At 34.2% G+C, this 17,387-nt stretch overlaps 1 long non-coding RNA gene across 2 annotated transcripts; it reads left to right on the top strand.

Moving 5' to 3' along the window:
- Positions 1 to 3,139: 3,139 nt before the first annotated feature.
- LOC113299543 lies at positions 3,140 to 6,187 on the top strand. Of its 2 annotated transcripts, none has more exons than XR_003335110.1 (3): positions 3,140 to 4,805; positions 5,415 to 5,499; positions 5,967 to 6,187. It is a non-coding gene; the product is annotated as an uncharacterized LOC113299543 (long non-coding RNA). The 2 variants fall into 2 exon arrangements; XR_003335109.1 differs by having other exon boundaries at positions 5,998 to 6,187.
- The last annotated feature ends 11,200 nt before the right edge of the window (positions 6,188 to 17,387 follow it).

Consider the following 17,387-nt stretch of genomic DNA (forward strand, 5'->3'; position numbering starts at 1 on the left):
AAATAGTTTTCACCCATAAACATGATAATAAACAGATCTGTCTCACACAGAAAAGTCTATCAAAGGATAAATTTGTCTCCCACAGATAAACCCTAGGTTTTGTTCCGTCTTAAGATATAAAATCAAGGTGAACATGAACCAATTGATAATCTGGCCTTATATTCTCGAAGAACATCCTAGATTAATCAATCACCTTTCTACAATCCTTCCTGACTACACAGGCGGTTTGTCGAGGAATCACAAACAGTGAGACGAAGATGTTTGTGACTTCTTTATCTTGCCTATCGGAGAACTCTCACGATCTCAAGCCAATCAATCGATTGTACTCGTACGATAGATGATGCAAGATCATATCACACAACTACGATAAAGTAGTATTGGTCTGGCTTCACAATCCCAATGAAGTCTTTAAGTCGTTACCCTGATTTTAGAGAAGAAAATCAAAGGTTAATGGAGATCGACTCTAGCGGGCGCACTAGTAGCACACAGACGCGTGGGGATTATTTTTGCACAATGCTAGATATCTCCTTTATATAGACCTCAAATCAGGGTTTTGTCTTAGGTACAAAGCAATCCTTATTCACCGTTAGATGAAAAACTGATTTAGATTCAAGCTAATATTTCTCAACTGTTAGATCGAAAACTTAGCTTGTCACACACACTTGGGTAGACGTTTACTGGGTTTGTGAAAACCATGCCCAAAAACGTGTATGTGTATGTTGGTTCAACATAGTAACCCAAAAAGGTTAACCATATGAGCATTTCATATCAACCTTGTTCTTCTTCACCATAACTAGTTCAATTGACTCAAATGAACTAGTTAAAGAGTTGTTCAATTGCTATGAGATCTTATGTAACTACACAAGACACAATTGAAACAAAGATGATTCGATTCGATTGAATCGGCTCATGAACATTATAGCCACGGTTTCCATAAAGCATTCCTTAGTAATTTAATGTTTCATGTTCAGAGCACATCTTTATATCATAACCTCTTAAGTTCACAAACAAGTTCACGGACTTAAGTTAATCGGTTGAGTTTTCCAAACTCAGCAGAAATTATCGGAAAGAGAACTTCCTCCAGTTCGCGGACTTAGAACACAAACGAGTTTTGAAAAATCCAGCAGAAATTCTCGGTCGAGAACTTCCGACAGTTCGCGGACTTAGCAAGCCAATTCCACAATCCTCCTGATTTCTCTTGATCAACAAAGTTCGAAAACTTCGGTTCAAGGAATACATGGTTATGTAATCTAAACTCTCATTTCAATCATTGAGACATTCTCAGAGGACGCTATGTTGCCGTTATTCACAGACCGATTCACGTCAGAGCAATTCAAAGTGATTGAAACTTTTCATGACTTTCGTCACTAGGTGAAGATAAACTTGATCAAAGCGAAACGCTTTACCAACACACGGTTTCGAGATAAAAGATAATCAATGAATGCTCAGCTCAAAATTTCAAATGTGTATGATCTAGTCTATATAGCATACGACTTTTGTCTCGTAAGAAGTAGGAGATAGAATAGATAGACTTTTGAGTGATAGATAAGTTCAAGTCTCCACATACCTTTTTGTTGATGAAGTTCCACGGTTCCTTGTATAGATCTTCATCGTTGTATGATGAATCGCCATGAAGTCCTTGAGCTCAACTACACTTTTGTATCCTTGTCCGAGACTTAGATATGTAGGCTAGAAATCAAGACTTATAGTTTTGATCACTAACATTGACAAACATGCTTGATATAGCAACGCATGCGAGGTCGACCGAGCTATGCTCTAACACATGTAATGACCCTTTTTGTCCTATTACAATGCCGCCCCTATAACAGGCTTGATTAATCAAAGTATTGTTTGCTCTGAATCAATTCCTCTCATTTGAAAAACGTTGTGCAAAAACAATCATACCCTTTAAACCAAGAATTATCTTTACAGTGGTTCTAAACGAACCGAGGGAGAAAAACTAAAGCAAAACTGCCAGATATTTTTTTTAATTTGTGGGTCCTACTGGGGACCGCCCCTCGGGAGACGTGCAGGGGTGTGTTTGTGAGAGGCGTTTTTTTTGTGATTTTTCTCTCGGTTCGTTGAGAATTTTTGTTATCTTTATAACATCGAAGATTCTAAACTGATTGAGGGTTAATTCCCGCAGCCTATCCCAAACCACATAGTGGTTTGGGACCATTCCCTTAAACTATCCCGAACCAGACAGTGGGTGGGATTATTCCCTTAAAAATTATCTCTGGACCCTACTAATTATCTCTGGCCCCTACTAGACCAGTGGGATCCCACGCAGTCGAGATAGATTGTGGGATTCAATCTGCCGTCAGATTTGAGGGTCTCAACTAGGTTATCTTTATGTTATTTATTATTGTAATCAAATTTTCATATTAATTAAAATTAGAGACAGTGATGTAAGGACCCTCGAGCTCGTCAACGTTATTAGACCGGTCAAGAGTTGATTTAGAGATATCAAGAGACGAATTAGCCGCTAATAACACGATTAGTATGACATGAACGTTAATTAATAGAAATTAATCTAACAAAGATCTTGATACGAAACTAGTATCACTGAATAGGTCTCGAAAAGTTGTGCGAGATGGACTACTCGAACGTGTCATTCGGATAACGGAAGAAGTAGGGGTGCACATACCCTATCCATACCCGCCAACCCTACCCTATCCGCCAGTTTTTTAACCGTATCCTATCCTATCCACTATTCGGCGGGTAGGATGGCGGGTAAAGATTTTCTTAACCGCCAGTAAACGGGTAGGGTGGCGGGTATAGTCCATATCCTACCCACCCTACCTAGAAGTGCACATACCCTACTCCTACCCGACAACCCTACCCTACCCGCCAGTTTTTTAACCGTATCCTACCCTATCCATTATTTGGCGGGTAGGGTGGCGGGTAAAGATTTTCTTAACCGCCGGTAAACGGGTAGGGTGGCGGGTATAGGCCATATCCTACCCACCCTACCCGTTGTGCAGCCCTAGGAAGAAGAGTATTATCAATTTGTTTTCAAAGGGTAAAATAGTAATCTTGGATTTGATCCTTGTGGCTGCACGTGTCAAAGCGAGCGGGTGACTCGTCAATTGAGTCGGCCTTATCTCCAGATCGAGAAGATATACACGATCTCTTTTCCTCTTTCTTCTTCTTTCTTCTTCTTTCTCATTCTTCTTGTTTTTCTTCTTCTCTCGTTCTTCTGCTTCTGTGAGTTTGGGAGAATTAAATCATGAGGATGTATTAAAGAAGGAGGAGGAGGAGTTGTTTCTGTTGATTATGAAGAAGAATTTTGAGATGTTGTTATAATCGAAGATAAGGTTTTCAGAATGATGAAGATGATTGAGGTTTCGTGGAATTAATTAGTGAATTGAGTTCCTGATGGATGAAGATTGTTTGGGTTGAAGTTTAATTAAAGTTTTGTAGTTGTATTGAAGTTATGAAGGTGACTCAGGAAAAAAATCAAAGGATTAGGGTTTCTGCAAATTGAATTGAAATTCAATTTAGGGTTTCATGAGATTAAACTCAGAGAAGATGGACTTGATGTACAAGAGGGATGCTTGAAGATGGGTATTGTGTTAATTAACAGTTGAGGTGATGAGTTGATTAACCAGAGAATTAGGCTTATATAAGATGAACTCAAAAGAGTTATAGATGATGAAATTGAGGTTCAAGAAGTATGATTAGAGATGGGTTTGTGATGAATTAAGGTTTAGAGTTAAAGAATAACTCGAACTGGATAGTTAGGGTTTGAGCAGTGGTTATGAAGATCAAGGTGAAATGGATAACTTGAAGTTCTTAAATTTTACTGATGAGGTGTTGAATCAGCTCAAGACAAAGAAGAAAGTAATTCAATTGCTGCAATAGAATTATCTTGAGGTAATTACTCTCTCAGTAACTTAGTAAAGTTATTGATTTCAAATAATGAGTTATAAATTGTGAATGTGGATGAATATATGATGGAATTGAAGTATAGATGAATGTTTAGTGTTCTGCAAGAGGAATTTCTACTGCAGGTTGGTAAGTATGGAGATGAAGTTGAGTTTATGCGGATGTTGTTGGATTGAAAAGAGTTGAGATAGCTCATACATGGTTATGAATTGGGTCTGATGCAAAGAAAAATTGTGGTTTGAATTGAAGTTTGTGTTTGTGTCAGTTTTGGGGTTGTTATGGTTTGAATAGATCTTGCTGTTGTGCTGAGGTGCAGGGAATGATTGAAGTTTTGGAGGTGTCTGAATTGAGATGGTGAAACACAGGGGGGTTCATGGAGTTAAACTTAGTTGAAGATGATTGGGATAGTGGTTATTTAATGATGCTAAGGATCTGTGAATGAATTGCAAGTATGTCTAGTGGCGTTGAGCTACAGTGGTAGTTAACTGAAATGGGTATGACTGAGAAGAATGTGGCAATGGGATAGTGAATGGAGCTGTAAATGTTATTAAAGTTTGGTTGTAGCTGTGGCATTGCAGTTAGTAGTTGAATCAAGATTGTAGGTTGGCTCAGGTGGTTGGTGTCGAGTTGGGGGAGTAGTTGTGGAGGCACAGTTTAGTGGATTTAAGATTGAGGTAGGTGTTACGAATTGATCTCAGTGAGTGAGAATTTGCAGGCTTAGATTGAGATGGAGTCATGTAATTGTGAAGAAGAAATTGTTGAAATTACAAGACTTGAAGGTATATTGAATTGCATACTAGAAGTTAGTAGTGTTATAGTTGTTGGAACTTGAGTGTACTTATGTGATGTTTGGAATGAAGTTGATTGTGTTGTTGTCTTGGAAGTGGCCTTAGTGAAGTCTGCAACTGCAAATTAAGGTAATTAGATTTTGTAATTGTGATTGTGTTATATAGTTATTTGAGTTGATTTGAGTTACTGCAATAGATGTTTTGATTATCAACCTGTTAGTCATCTCAGTAAGATTATCTGACTGATTCTGTTCTTAGCTAACTCAGTTCTTTTGACTGAGCTGAATCGGTTTGACTCAGTTGACCAGACTTTAATTCAGTGGACCTTGACCAGTTGACTGACTTTGACCATTGACCAGGACTTGACCTTGACTGGACGTGTACTGTTAGTTGAACCCTTTGACCGTCAGTGACCATTAATTGACCTTGTTGGCCCAGACTTTGTGTAATGGGCTTGTTCAGTAGACTTGGGCTTAGGATTAGTTTTACTAGTTTGATGAATTAGACCCTTATGGTATGATTTAGCCTTTGATTTCTTCTACAAAGTTGTAGATATTCATAAGACTTAGCTAGTGGACTATAGAATCAACCTAATTGAATTAGTAAACCTTTAATATGCTAAAGATAGAAAGTAAAAAGGTGTAAAGTCATAAATGGGCTTAGAACCGTTAGTTAGACTTGTATGAGCCTTGTATGAGCCTTTTGGCTAATCTCTTAGAGTATTTCTGTGATTAACAGTTAGTCGGTATTAACAACGATCGGTTTAAAGAATGAACCAGTGGATCGTGGATATCGATGTAGGCGTCGCTTGTCATCAAAAGAGGTGGGAATACATTTGACTCTTTTGTAACCGTTATTTTTCTTTTACAAAAGTTTATGCTTAACAAACTCATGCATTGTCGGTTCGTGCATTCGATGCTTTGTTTAAATTGCATTATGATAATTCTGTTGATTCTGTTAATCTTTCCATGATTTGTAAAGTACTTGTAATATTTGCTTGAATTGTTATGGGAAATGATGATTTCCACTTGTGGTATATAGGATATGCTCCTTCGCATTTATACCTACTGCTTTTATGTGTAATCGGTGTGGAAATGGCATCAATATTAGTAATCGGTGTGGAATTGACATCAATATTATACATTATTTGAAGGAGTTTGTCCTATACTTGTATGTTTATTTCAGTGACTTGGTCACTGTTTAATGTTTCGGAAAACATGTATTGTTTTCCAAATCTTGCTTATGATTACTTTTTAGTTAAATGTTATTCTTACTGGGCACCCCTTTTAGGGATGATGTGCTCACTCATTCCCACTTTCAGTTTCAGAGACAGATCAGGATGTGAATGTGACGATGAAAGCTTCGAAGAATTATTTACGTTAGTTAGTTAGTTTCCGTTATGTTTATTCTATATTTGTATTCCATTTGTAAATCAACTCAATATTGAATATGTATCATTTGAGAGGAGTTTTTGTATATATATTTCAGAGCGGGGCTATTTTTTGGGTTAAGTTTTGTAGTAGATTTCTTATTTGAATGTTTAAGTGAATGATTTAGATTCTTAGTGCCTCTTTATTTAGTTGATCTCTTGGAGTCAGCCGCTAGCTTTAGGGGCGCTACAAGTGACCTATTCCACACACAAAAAAAAATTAAATTATTTGAAAACTCAACAGTGGGTTTTAAGTCTATCATCACATGGTATATGACTTCTAGTTTTGATACTCACACGGCTGCATATGCGAGACCGGTTTTGTGACAAACATATTAGTCTATTAAAAAAAAGTTAAGAAGATTTTTGTTAGAGGAAGAGCAAAAGTGGATTCGAGGAGAGAAAAAACCATATCCGGCTCAGTAATTAGTACCGATTCAAAATATTTTCCTGAGTTAGACAATATTAACCTCAGTCAAATACAAACTCCTGGCACGCTCCTAAAACTATTTTTTTTCTTTTTGTAAACGTGTGGTTCTTATTTCATCACCACCACTATGTGATCATGCTATTACCACTGCCACAACCAAACACCGGTAGTGGAGAAATATCACACGATTTCTATAGCAAAGTCTTTATAACCTTAAGAATTTGGGCTAGAAAAAAACATAACCATTAAGTCTAAAAATGTTCGGTTGGATCAAGTGCAAGTTTAAGACAACATTATTATGGTGGATCTTATTAAGAGTGCAAGTTTAATTATCATTATACAGAAAGATTTGAAATCAGGTTCAAAATTTGTATTTTATTCTTTTCAAGTTGTTTATCAATTTATCAGGAGATTGTGATCTCTTTATTGATGATCCTCTGTCTTTCCATTTTAAGCTCATTAAAAAAATCCTTCAATTGATTTTTGTATCGTTTGAAAGATTCTTCTAAATACCATTGAAGGGTAATTAAAATGATAGAAAAGAATGATTTGAATATCTTCGGAAGCTTTATGACGCAATGAAAACATAACATCAAACAAAAATGATGATTTCTGATGACAAACCGATGGTATAAATCTTAGATTCTATATTGAATCAAGAATCCTAACCGGCATAAAATGGATTTTTCTATTAGAATACTTATATATTCATGAAATTAATTACGAAGAGAGCTTGTGCAATTGGTTCTATATATATTAATAAGTATCATCGATTGATTGCATTATGATACATCTGATGAGTCGTTTGATTATTAAAATGAGGCGGTAATGGCGAATTGGCGATAGTAGCAGTCTTAAGATAAGAGGGCTCCAACATTAGGTCAAATGGTTTTTCTTAAGTGTGCAAAGATTCCGTGTGTGTTTGTAAGGTTAATTTTGTCAGACTCATAAGAATAGTTCGAACCGGTCCTAATTACCTAGTTGAATACGATTTTTTCTCTCCTCAGATCCACTTTTACTCTCCCTCTAACAAAAATCATAAAGAATATACATCAACGTTTTGTTACGAATAATAAATAGAACACGAAAATTTGGGAGAAGGAGAAAAACATTATATTGTTGATGGGTAGAATACCAGAGAATCAAATCTTGATTTATAGATCATTCTGCTGTATTTTCTTTTTTCTTAATACAAAAAAAAAAAAAAAAAAACTTTATTTGTAGGTTGGACTCGAGTATTTCTTAGCTAATCTGTGTTTCTACATCACATTCACCCTAGATCCCTAGAAAGTTTATATGTTAAGGCTTCACAATATGTCAGGAAAACTCAACAAAGTAAAACCTGAAATTTATAAAAACCAAAACATGGTTGTACACAAATATGTTGCATACCTAGTAAAAATAATGACAAGTGAAACTCGGTGAGATCAAACTTTGACGAATCTAGGAGAAAAGTATAACGTGATAGGTTCGATAAAAATACCTTTTATAATGATGTTTCCCTGATGGTGTTTCAACAAAATCTATGGTTTACATATCTTTAATTAGTTATATGTGTTCCAGTTTTATAACCAATTAATTTCTTGAATGTTAATATTAGTAAAGCTTTCGCGGAGAAATCTGCTAAATTGTTACTTGAAAGCGTTTGTTGAACTTCAATCCTATCAAAATTATATGGATTGTGTGGGTTGAAACCCTTTGGAGTAATATGCTTCATTCGACCATCTTTGATGAAGCTTTTTTAGTTTGAAAAACGAGCATTTTTTTTTTCATATGATACCGTTGGCGAGTTTTTAGTTGAACGAAGTCCGTAGAATTCTTGAATATGGTTATTACATACCTTAACAAATTAATGTATAAACGACTTAATTGTTGAATTTCTAGATACTCAGAAAATTTTCTGAACCAAATTAATAATTGCAGAGTTAGCAAAGATTGTTTGATTTACTGACTGATAAGATATAATTATATTTTCATAAGTGAACAAATGTTAGTCTATAATTGACGTTTGTGTGCATTGAAATGGTATCCATGTAAGGTTTCCATTTCAAATTAGATTACGTTTGGATTCATTAAAGTACAACAAACATAAATTATAAGTACCACTAAGATATCTGAATAACTGCATGACTCCACTAAAATGAGAGTATCAAATACACTACCAGTTTTTTTCGATTGGATATAATTTTTGTTCGAGAATGAACAAACCAAACAATCAATAAAGAACAATTAACATATGAGTGTTTTTCCGTTAATTATAAAGATAAACAATATAATGCGAAAATATATACTAAACAACACAAACACACAAGATTTTGTTAAGGAAAACTGTTTAGCAGAATAACTCTGGGACCTAGTCGAGTTTTCATTCTCTCAGAATATTTAATCTGCTACACTCTACCCTAATATGCAACTTCGGTCTAGTGTAGTTTAGATAAAATAATCTAACCCCTAGTGTAATACCCTGTTTTTTTTAGTTACTATTTCGGGTCGTGTTATATCCAGATTAGTTAACCTCATGGCTTAGGTTGTTGTTCGTTAGCCTTAGCCTAGGTGGGTGGATTGAACTAAAAACGCTACAAGTTAGGTGGAAATAGAATAATCAATAATAAATAAAATAAAGGGAAAATGAAAAGATAAATAAAATAGTTTAGAAAAGAAATTTTATAAGTTGGAAAACATAAGGATAGGAGAAGAAGAAAAAGATGGAGCTAGAGATTTTTAGAGAAGAATGATATAGAAAAATCAAGAGGAGTTTGTAGCAATTGAGAGGTAGAATGTTTAATTCCTTTTCTCTTTGTGTTTCTTTGTTATACTTTTTTCAAATTTGTTTATTCTTATATCATTATGGTTCTGAAACTTGTCTATTTAATTTGTCTATCTAATGTGTTTAGAAAAAGTGAAATTGTAGATCTTTTGTATTATATTGCTTAATTAATATAATCTCTCTTTTTATCAAAAAAATTAAAAAAATTGACGCATCTTATTGATGATTGGCCTTTTATTATTGGTAGATAATATGATTGGAATCTAAATAAGGTAATTTATTAGAAACATTATTGGTAACGTGATTGTCGAATATAACATTGATTCGCTGAAGTCGTAATGTGTTTCTTGGTATATGTTTTTTCTTGATAAAATGATTATGTTTGCATATCTTTGGAGAATTGGGAATGCATTCTATTGAGCTTTCATCTCACCCCAATTGACATCTTTGCAGATTCATGGGAGTGGCGCAGCGAAAGCTAAGAATGAGTAGCTTAGTGATTATATTGTATTGCTTGAAATATAAAAACTGAAATGTTGTTAAAGATGTTTAGTAAATTCATATGAAGCAACTCATGTATATAAAGATTTAATTATGTTTAGCATAAAATAAATTTTTAAGTCTCTTTCCGACCCGTAATACTTCGAGTTCGGATCTCCATACGGGTTTGATCCTGGTCTGGAACTCGGGGTTTTACAAGTTGGTATCAGAGCTCTAGGCTTTAGATCTTGAATGAGACCGTAAATAAATTGCTTCGCATGTTGTTATACATGGTTATCTGATTCGAGTGTTGTATTTGTTACTTCATCATATATAGTTGTTGACTTTGTGAAACTCATGAGAATTGTTACTTGCCGCTGGATTAAAATGTCGTGTTGTTCACTATAATATTTTATATTATGTGAATTTTTATGTTATACGTATTTTCTAAATTTCTGGGCGAAAATTCTTTTAAGGGTAGTAGAATGTAATACCCTGTATTTTTAGCTACTATTTCGGGCCAGGTTATACCCGGATTATTTAACCTCGTGGGTTAGGTTGTTGTTCTTTAGCCTTAGCCTAGGTGGGTGGATTGAACTAGAAAGGCTACAAGTTAGGGTGGAAATAGAATAATCAATAATAAATAAAATTAAGGGAAAATGAAAAGATAAATAAAATAATTTAGAAAAGAAATTTTATAAGTTGGAAAACATAAGGCTAGGAGAAGAAGAAAAAGATGGAGCTAGAGATTTTTAGAGAAATGTGATAAAGAAAAATCAAGAGGAGTTTGTAGCAATTGTGAGGTAAAATGTTTAATTCCTTTTCTCTTTGTGTTTAATTCTTATATCATTAGGGTTCTGAAACTTGTCTATTTAATTTGACGCATCTGATTGATGATCGGCCTTTTATTATTGGTAGATAACATGATTGGAATCTAGATAAGATAATTTATTAGAAACATTATTGGTAATGTGATTGTCGAATATAACATTGATTTGCTGAAGTCGTAATGTGTTTCTTGGTATATGTTTTTTCTTGATAAAATGATTATGTTTCCGCATCTTTGGAGAATTGGGAATGCATTCTATTGAGCTGTCATCTCACCCCGATTGACATCCTTGCAGATTTATCAGAGTGGCGCAGCGAAATCTAAGAATGAGTAGCTTAGTGATTATATTGTATTGCTTGAAATGTAAATCTTAATTGAAATGTTGTTAAAGATGTTTAGTAAATTCATATGAAGCAACTCATGTATATAAAGATTTAATTATGTTTAGCATAAAAATATAATTTTAAGTCTCTTTCCAACCCGTAACGCTTCGAATTCGGATCTCCCTACGGGTTTGATCCTGGTCTGGAACTCGGGTCGTTACACCTAGTTACTTTCTTTTCTCAGTATCTCTGGGCCTACAACCAATCTGGTGTACACGCACAAATCCTTTATTTGGAGGTGATTACCTTCAAGAGTTGCTCCACCATCCGCCGGAAAAACTATCACTCCACGATCTCCAACCAAACGACCGAATCTTCTTTTTGTTTTATAAATAACTAAGATTTCCTTTAGGACTTCAATCAAACAATAAACTAAAATTGTATAATTCCAACTCAGTATGATGACAAAAAAAGGGTGATAAATATTTCCAGTCAAGGTTCTTCTGTTTAATATTTGAACCATTTGAATCCACAAGTTACATTCAGATCTTAAACTCCTTGAATCAGATAATCATGTTTTATCTTTATCGACATAAACTACTTGATTATATAATGGCTCATGTTTGCGAAAGTAGACTATTTGTGATCCACAAGGTTGTTACGCGCGTTTTTGAAAAAAGAACTCCTTGTTGTTCCAATCAATTAAGTAGCAGATAATCAAACCAAGATTCTTAAATCTATGATCATCAAAAGTATTCAATCTTCGAAACCTTCAATATAACATCTGCAAAACAACTTGATTTCACTATTGATATCCGCACAAATCGGAGTTTGTTAACATTGACTTAATCAGCAGTTTTATCCACAAATTTTGAATCCCTTGAATCTATATAGATCGATCTTCAAAGTTCTTGAGTGGTCTTAGTGCAGAAAAGAAGAATTATGGAATAAACAAGAACGAATCTATATAGATCGATCTTCAAATTTTTTGAGTTGCCATATTGCAGAAGAGAAAAACTATGTAATAAACAAGAAGTTAATAATGAAGGGAACTGAAATTACTAGGGTACCCAAATACACCCCGTTTTTTATTTTAACCTATAAGTCCGATACCAAGTGTGATCGTCAATGGAAAAAGTAGATACAATACAACAACTTGATATTCACTTGATAATAGTTACGGTACAAGACCGATTGACTATAGGATTAGTGTCAAGTGATTAATGTTAGAGCATTGCTCGGTCGAACTCACAAGTGTTGTTATCTCAAGCTTGTTCTAAAATTTAGTTGTCAATACTATATCTTGATTTCTAGTCTACAATTAGTTAAGTCTTATACTAGGATAAAAAAATATAGTGGAGAAACAAAGGATCACGACAGTCATCATTGCAATCTACCGTTTGAAGGAAAAAATCAACCGAATCTTTTAGAGAACTTCATCAAAAAAAGGTAAGTGAAGACTGAACCACCTATTTCTCAAGTTATATTCACTTTTTTTTAATCATTTGAGACGATGGCGCATAACTAATTAGACTATTATACATAGACAAGAATTTCGAGTCAAGTTTATCTTGATAATTAGTTCTCGAAATATAATGACTAAGCTTAATGAACATTTTTTCATACCTGTATCACCTGGTGTAGCACCACCGTTCGTGTTGAATGCCCAATTTGAGACTAAAACACTCATTATGTCCTATAAACGACTCGTTGACGAGTAAGTGGGAGATTGAGCGTGTTTTCTAGCATTTTATCCTAAGACCAAGCACTATGGTGGATTGTTTTGCTTGGATTTAACTACATTATATCCAAGGACAGCACCTTGACACATTTCAAGGCTATGATGTAGCCAAAAGCTTTGGCTTAGCTAGTGAAAGAAATACATCAGTCCATCAACTAGCCAACAAATAGACGACCTGTAAAAGAGTGAACTCTACGAAATTCAGTTTTAGTGTGGTTTTAGTTTCGGTCTTCACTTATCATTTAATTTCTGTTTTTCTACTAGTTAATATAATTATTCTCTTCCAACAATCGTTGTCTTTTCCCCTATTTTTTCACTATTATATCCCGTGACTTTTATTTTAATTATATTCTTTATATAATAACAAACCATTAAAAATATCCAACTAATATTTTTTTGAACAACATATATACAATTTTTTTTTGACGGAAACTCTATATCCGTCAATATAAGCCAAAACTCGAAAAATGCAATATATCATCATGGATGATACTTTCAAAGCAGATCATGTGCGTATTAGGGGCCTTGCGAACTTAATCACATGGCCTTTTATGGTCAAAATGTCTTTTACCCCGACAATTTCGAATAATAATGATAAAAATGAGACTAAGACGATTAAAAGATTGTCGACTTGTTTGTCTAGTATTTATTGTATGCATCCTTGTAAATGACTCAAGTTCTTCTTGCTTTGAGTTAGTTAATAACCAATATTTTTGTACCTGAAAGACATATAAAGACTAAAGTTATTAGAAAAACTAAAATACAAATGGAAGAGTTAAGAAGATTAACATCAAACATGTATATATACCATTCAAAAGATCATCAAAGAAAAATTAGATTATAATTAATAACAAAATTAAAATTCCATTACTAGTCTTACATTTTCATTAAAAAAAATAGATTACCTTGAATTTTTGAAAGAGGAGGAGGAGAGTATTAATTGTTAGCTTACATCACTGAATAAAAGTGATCGATTAGTCTTATCGGTTATCCGAACAAAAGATTAAAAGTGGGGTTGGGGTTAGGTTGGTTAGGTTTTGTTTGAGAAAAATTCGGGGAATTTTAAGAAATTTTTTTACCAACATATTGACTGAATAGAGGAAGAAATAAAAATAAAAAGAAGACATGGCCTAATTTACATAAGTGAGATAATTGAGCTTAATTTCTGCGCTTGACAAAAGGCCTTGTCCTGAGATGGTCCATGTGCGTCACACCTCCTGCGCCCCTCAGGCCTGGATCTGGATACTTTTATGGACCTAACCAAAGTTAAGAAAAAGCCGCACCATAGTGATTCACCTAATAACGTATTTGGATGTCGCTCTTGAAGTTTTTTGACTTCTAAAAGCAGAAAAATCATAAGTTAGTTTGGGTATACAATTTCACAATGACTTTTAGATACGAAAAAGCGACACTTAGATCTTTAACTTCAAGACATACAAAATTTCCTTCAGCTCTTCGCACATACCGACTTCTACATTCACACACCAATCATTAGTATCTTGTCCGATAGCCTGCTTTCTTATTTTTTAGTAAATCATCACAAGGTTATAACATAATAGTTTTTCGAGTATAGAAAAGCTGAGTTACCTTTCATCTAGAAAAGTATAAAGCTTTAGGAACTATACTAAGTATTTGTTCAAAACCACTTGGAGAAACAAAACGAACCCCACATATTTCAAGTTTTGTCACTCTTTTCTGGTGTAAAATTGCAAAGAGGTAAGATATGTTAGAGCTCCAAAATATTTTCTAATTACATAAGCATGTTCCAGATAAACATCTTATGGAACCAGTTCCGATGTCCCGTTACTCTACCACTATAACCCTTTTCATAGCTACACACCGTCTTTCATCTTTGATAGGAGACTTATGTTTGACGTTCCAAAGGAATTGGTATCAAGCAACGTAAAAGCAAAAGGAATAGGATGTCAAATAATTAAGCAAGATACAAAATTAAAAGGTAAAAATTTTGTTAAGTGAATATACCAGATATGGACCTTGTCACCCATTTTGAAGTAGATGACAATGACAATGAAGAAAAAACTAAAAGTTCAGTTTAGAGTGGAAGTACAATAGCAATAGAAGTCAGAATTCATTATAAGTATCAACTATTAATTGATGGAATGTGATAAAGAAGTTGGTCAGCATATGTAAGTTGGTTATCGGCCGATCTGTTATCCGAACATAAGATTAAGAATGGGGTTGGATTGGTTAGGTTTTGTTTGAGAAAAAAGTGGGGTTGGCTGGGTTGGTTAGGTTTTCCACCAACAGATCGACTGAATAGAGGAAGAAAAAAAGAATAAAAAGAAGACGTTGCCTAATTTACATAAGTGAGATAACTGGGCTTAATTTATGCACTTGACAAAAGGCCTTGTCTTGATATGGGCCATGTGCATCGCACCTCTTGGACCCCCTCAGGCCCGGCACTGGATACTTTTATGGCCCTGACCAAAGTCAAGAAAAATCCGCACTATAGTGATTCACCTAATAGCCTATTTGGATGTTTTTCCAGAAATTGTTTGACTTTTAAAAGCAGAAAAATCAGAAGTTAGTTTGGGTATACGATTTCACAGTGACGTTTAGATACGAACGAGTTTGTGAAGCAAAATAATACATATTTCGGTATCCAAACACGCTATAATAAAAGTGGGAATATTATATATACCCCTAATTTTAAGAAGCCTCCACAATTACCCTTAGCACTTATAATAATACCCCTCACCTCCTCAAAGGAATTATTAATTCCAAATTCACCCTCCCAAATGATAAGCTGGATCTGAGATTGTTTATTTCATTTTCATTTTTCTTTCTCCTCTCCTTCTTTCGACCACTTCTGCTACCACCACCACCATAACTATATACCACCACCGAATCTACCGCCACCATCGCCACCACTACCACCAAAACCAACACCATCTTCTTCGATACGATCATATTTTGTTATGTTTCAGATCCAATAAAACTCTATTACTACCATCATATTCTTCCCCGTCGGAAAAGTTTCTCTTCTTTGATTATAATGAATATTTGACTAAGATTTTGGAGTTTGAGAGAGATTAATGTTTTCAATTATGCATTCTATTTCTCTATTTTAATTTTTGGTGGTGGCAGTGGTGGTAACAATGGTTGAATTGATAAATCTAGGGTTAGGGGTTCGAGTTACTGATGGTAGTGTGGTAACTAGTTGTGATTTTGATTTTTGTTGGATACTTTGAACATACAGTCTTGTCAATTTGATTGCTCGATCTAAAAAAGTGACAAACATTATTACGGTGCTTTTAGAAGAAATTGATATTGAAATAGGTGGTGGCAGTGGTGATAGTGGAGAAGGATTATTTGAAACTATGTGGAAATATCGAATCAAACACAAAAGTAATTTAGGGTTTCTCAAATAAATTCCTTGGGGTACTATTAGAAGCTCAAGGAGTAAGAACAATGATGCGGCGGTGGTGGTGGCAGCGACAGTGGAGGAGGTATTTCTGTTTTTGTTTTCATATTTCAGATTAGGGGTTTTTAATTACTTTAAAAAAATGCTTGATTGAATTTAGTATTTTACTCATTTATATGTTAACTTTAGAAACCTTAATTTGCCTGCTCATATGAAAAGTGACTTGATTTGTGGACTAATAGTAAGAAATTAAATCGGATTCAAAATTAAGCATGATCTAGATATTCCGTAGATGTTGACATTTTTGTAGTTCCTTCATCTAGATAAGAAGTTATTTATGAAAGCACTTTTGTTGGATATGTAATATAAAAATTGAATTTATTTAAGAAGTCTTTCATGAAGTCTTACCAGTGCTGGTAAAATGATATATATTGCATGAAGTAATTCTGCTTGTTACTGTGTACAAATTTATACTTAAGTTTGTTAAAATGATATATATTGCATGTGATACTAGTGGGTGGTTACGGAAAAAGTTAGAATGGGTGGGGGATATGGTAGGCTAGTGGTGGCGGAAGAAGAGCACAACTGTCCCCAGTAATTGATACGCCGTCATGAAATAAGAGATTTAAACGTATAGTAGTATGACATTCCTTGTTAAGCCTACGTACATGTACCATATTTATTGGAGTCTTTCATGTTTCAATGTATTATTATGATGTTATCTTCCTCTCATTCCTTAATGCATAAGAAAACTTGAGTCTATTTTATGATAAACCATTGATTGCTATGTTGGTTTTATTGATTTAAGCTTTGATTGGGCATAAGGATTGAACATGGCTCCTGTTGCAATTAGAGCCTTTTATTGTTGTGGTTACTTTAGTGTAACATGTTTCTATGAAAATCGTGGTGCATTAGAAAATGAATAAGTACAGTCGAAATATTGGCAGTTAAAATGGATGTCCCGCAGATTAGTAGGAAAATCCTTATTGTCTACATTGGAATTAGGTCTATCGTTTTCATATTCAATATGCAAATAGTATATATGACTGGATTGTTGATATATTCGGTATAAACATTTGATAATTATGAGTATTTTAATACATTTTGCTGTCTCATGAAAGGTGTGCAGGAGTATTGGTACCATTCATCTTGTTGCTCGGATGTTCCGAAGATCTAAGGTCTATCTTTAGTCAATATTTTTACAGAAAAATGTTGTTACAGTTAAGGATTCCTACTTGAATTTGGTGAGTCTATTTAATTGTAAGGTATATTGAAGCATTGAGTTTTTATGCCAGTTTGTTGAGGTATGGATCCTCTTTTTCTTTGT

This window comes from Papaver somniferum, chromosome 7, assembly GCF_003573695.1.
Source record: "Papaver somniferum cultivar HN1 chromosome 7, ASM357369v1, whole genome shotgun sequence".
Lineage (NCBI taxonomy): Eukaryota > Viridiplantae > Streptophyta > Magnoliopsida > Ranunculales > Papaveraceae > Papaver > Papaver somniferum.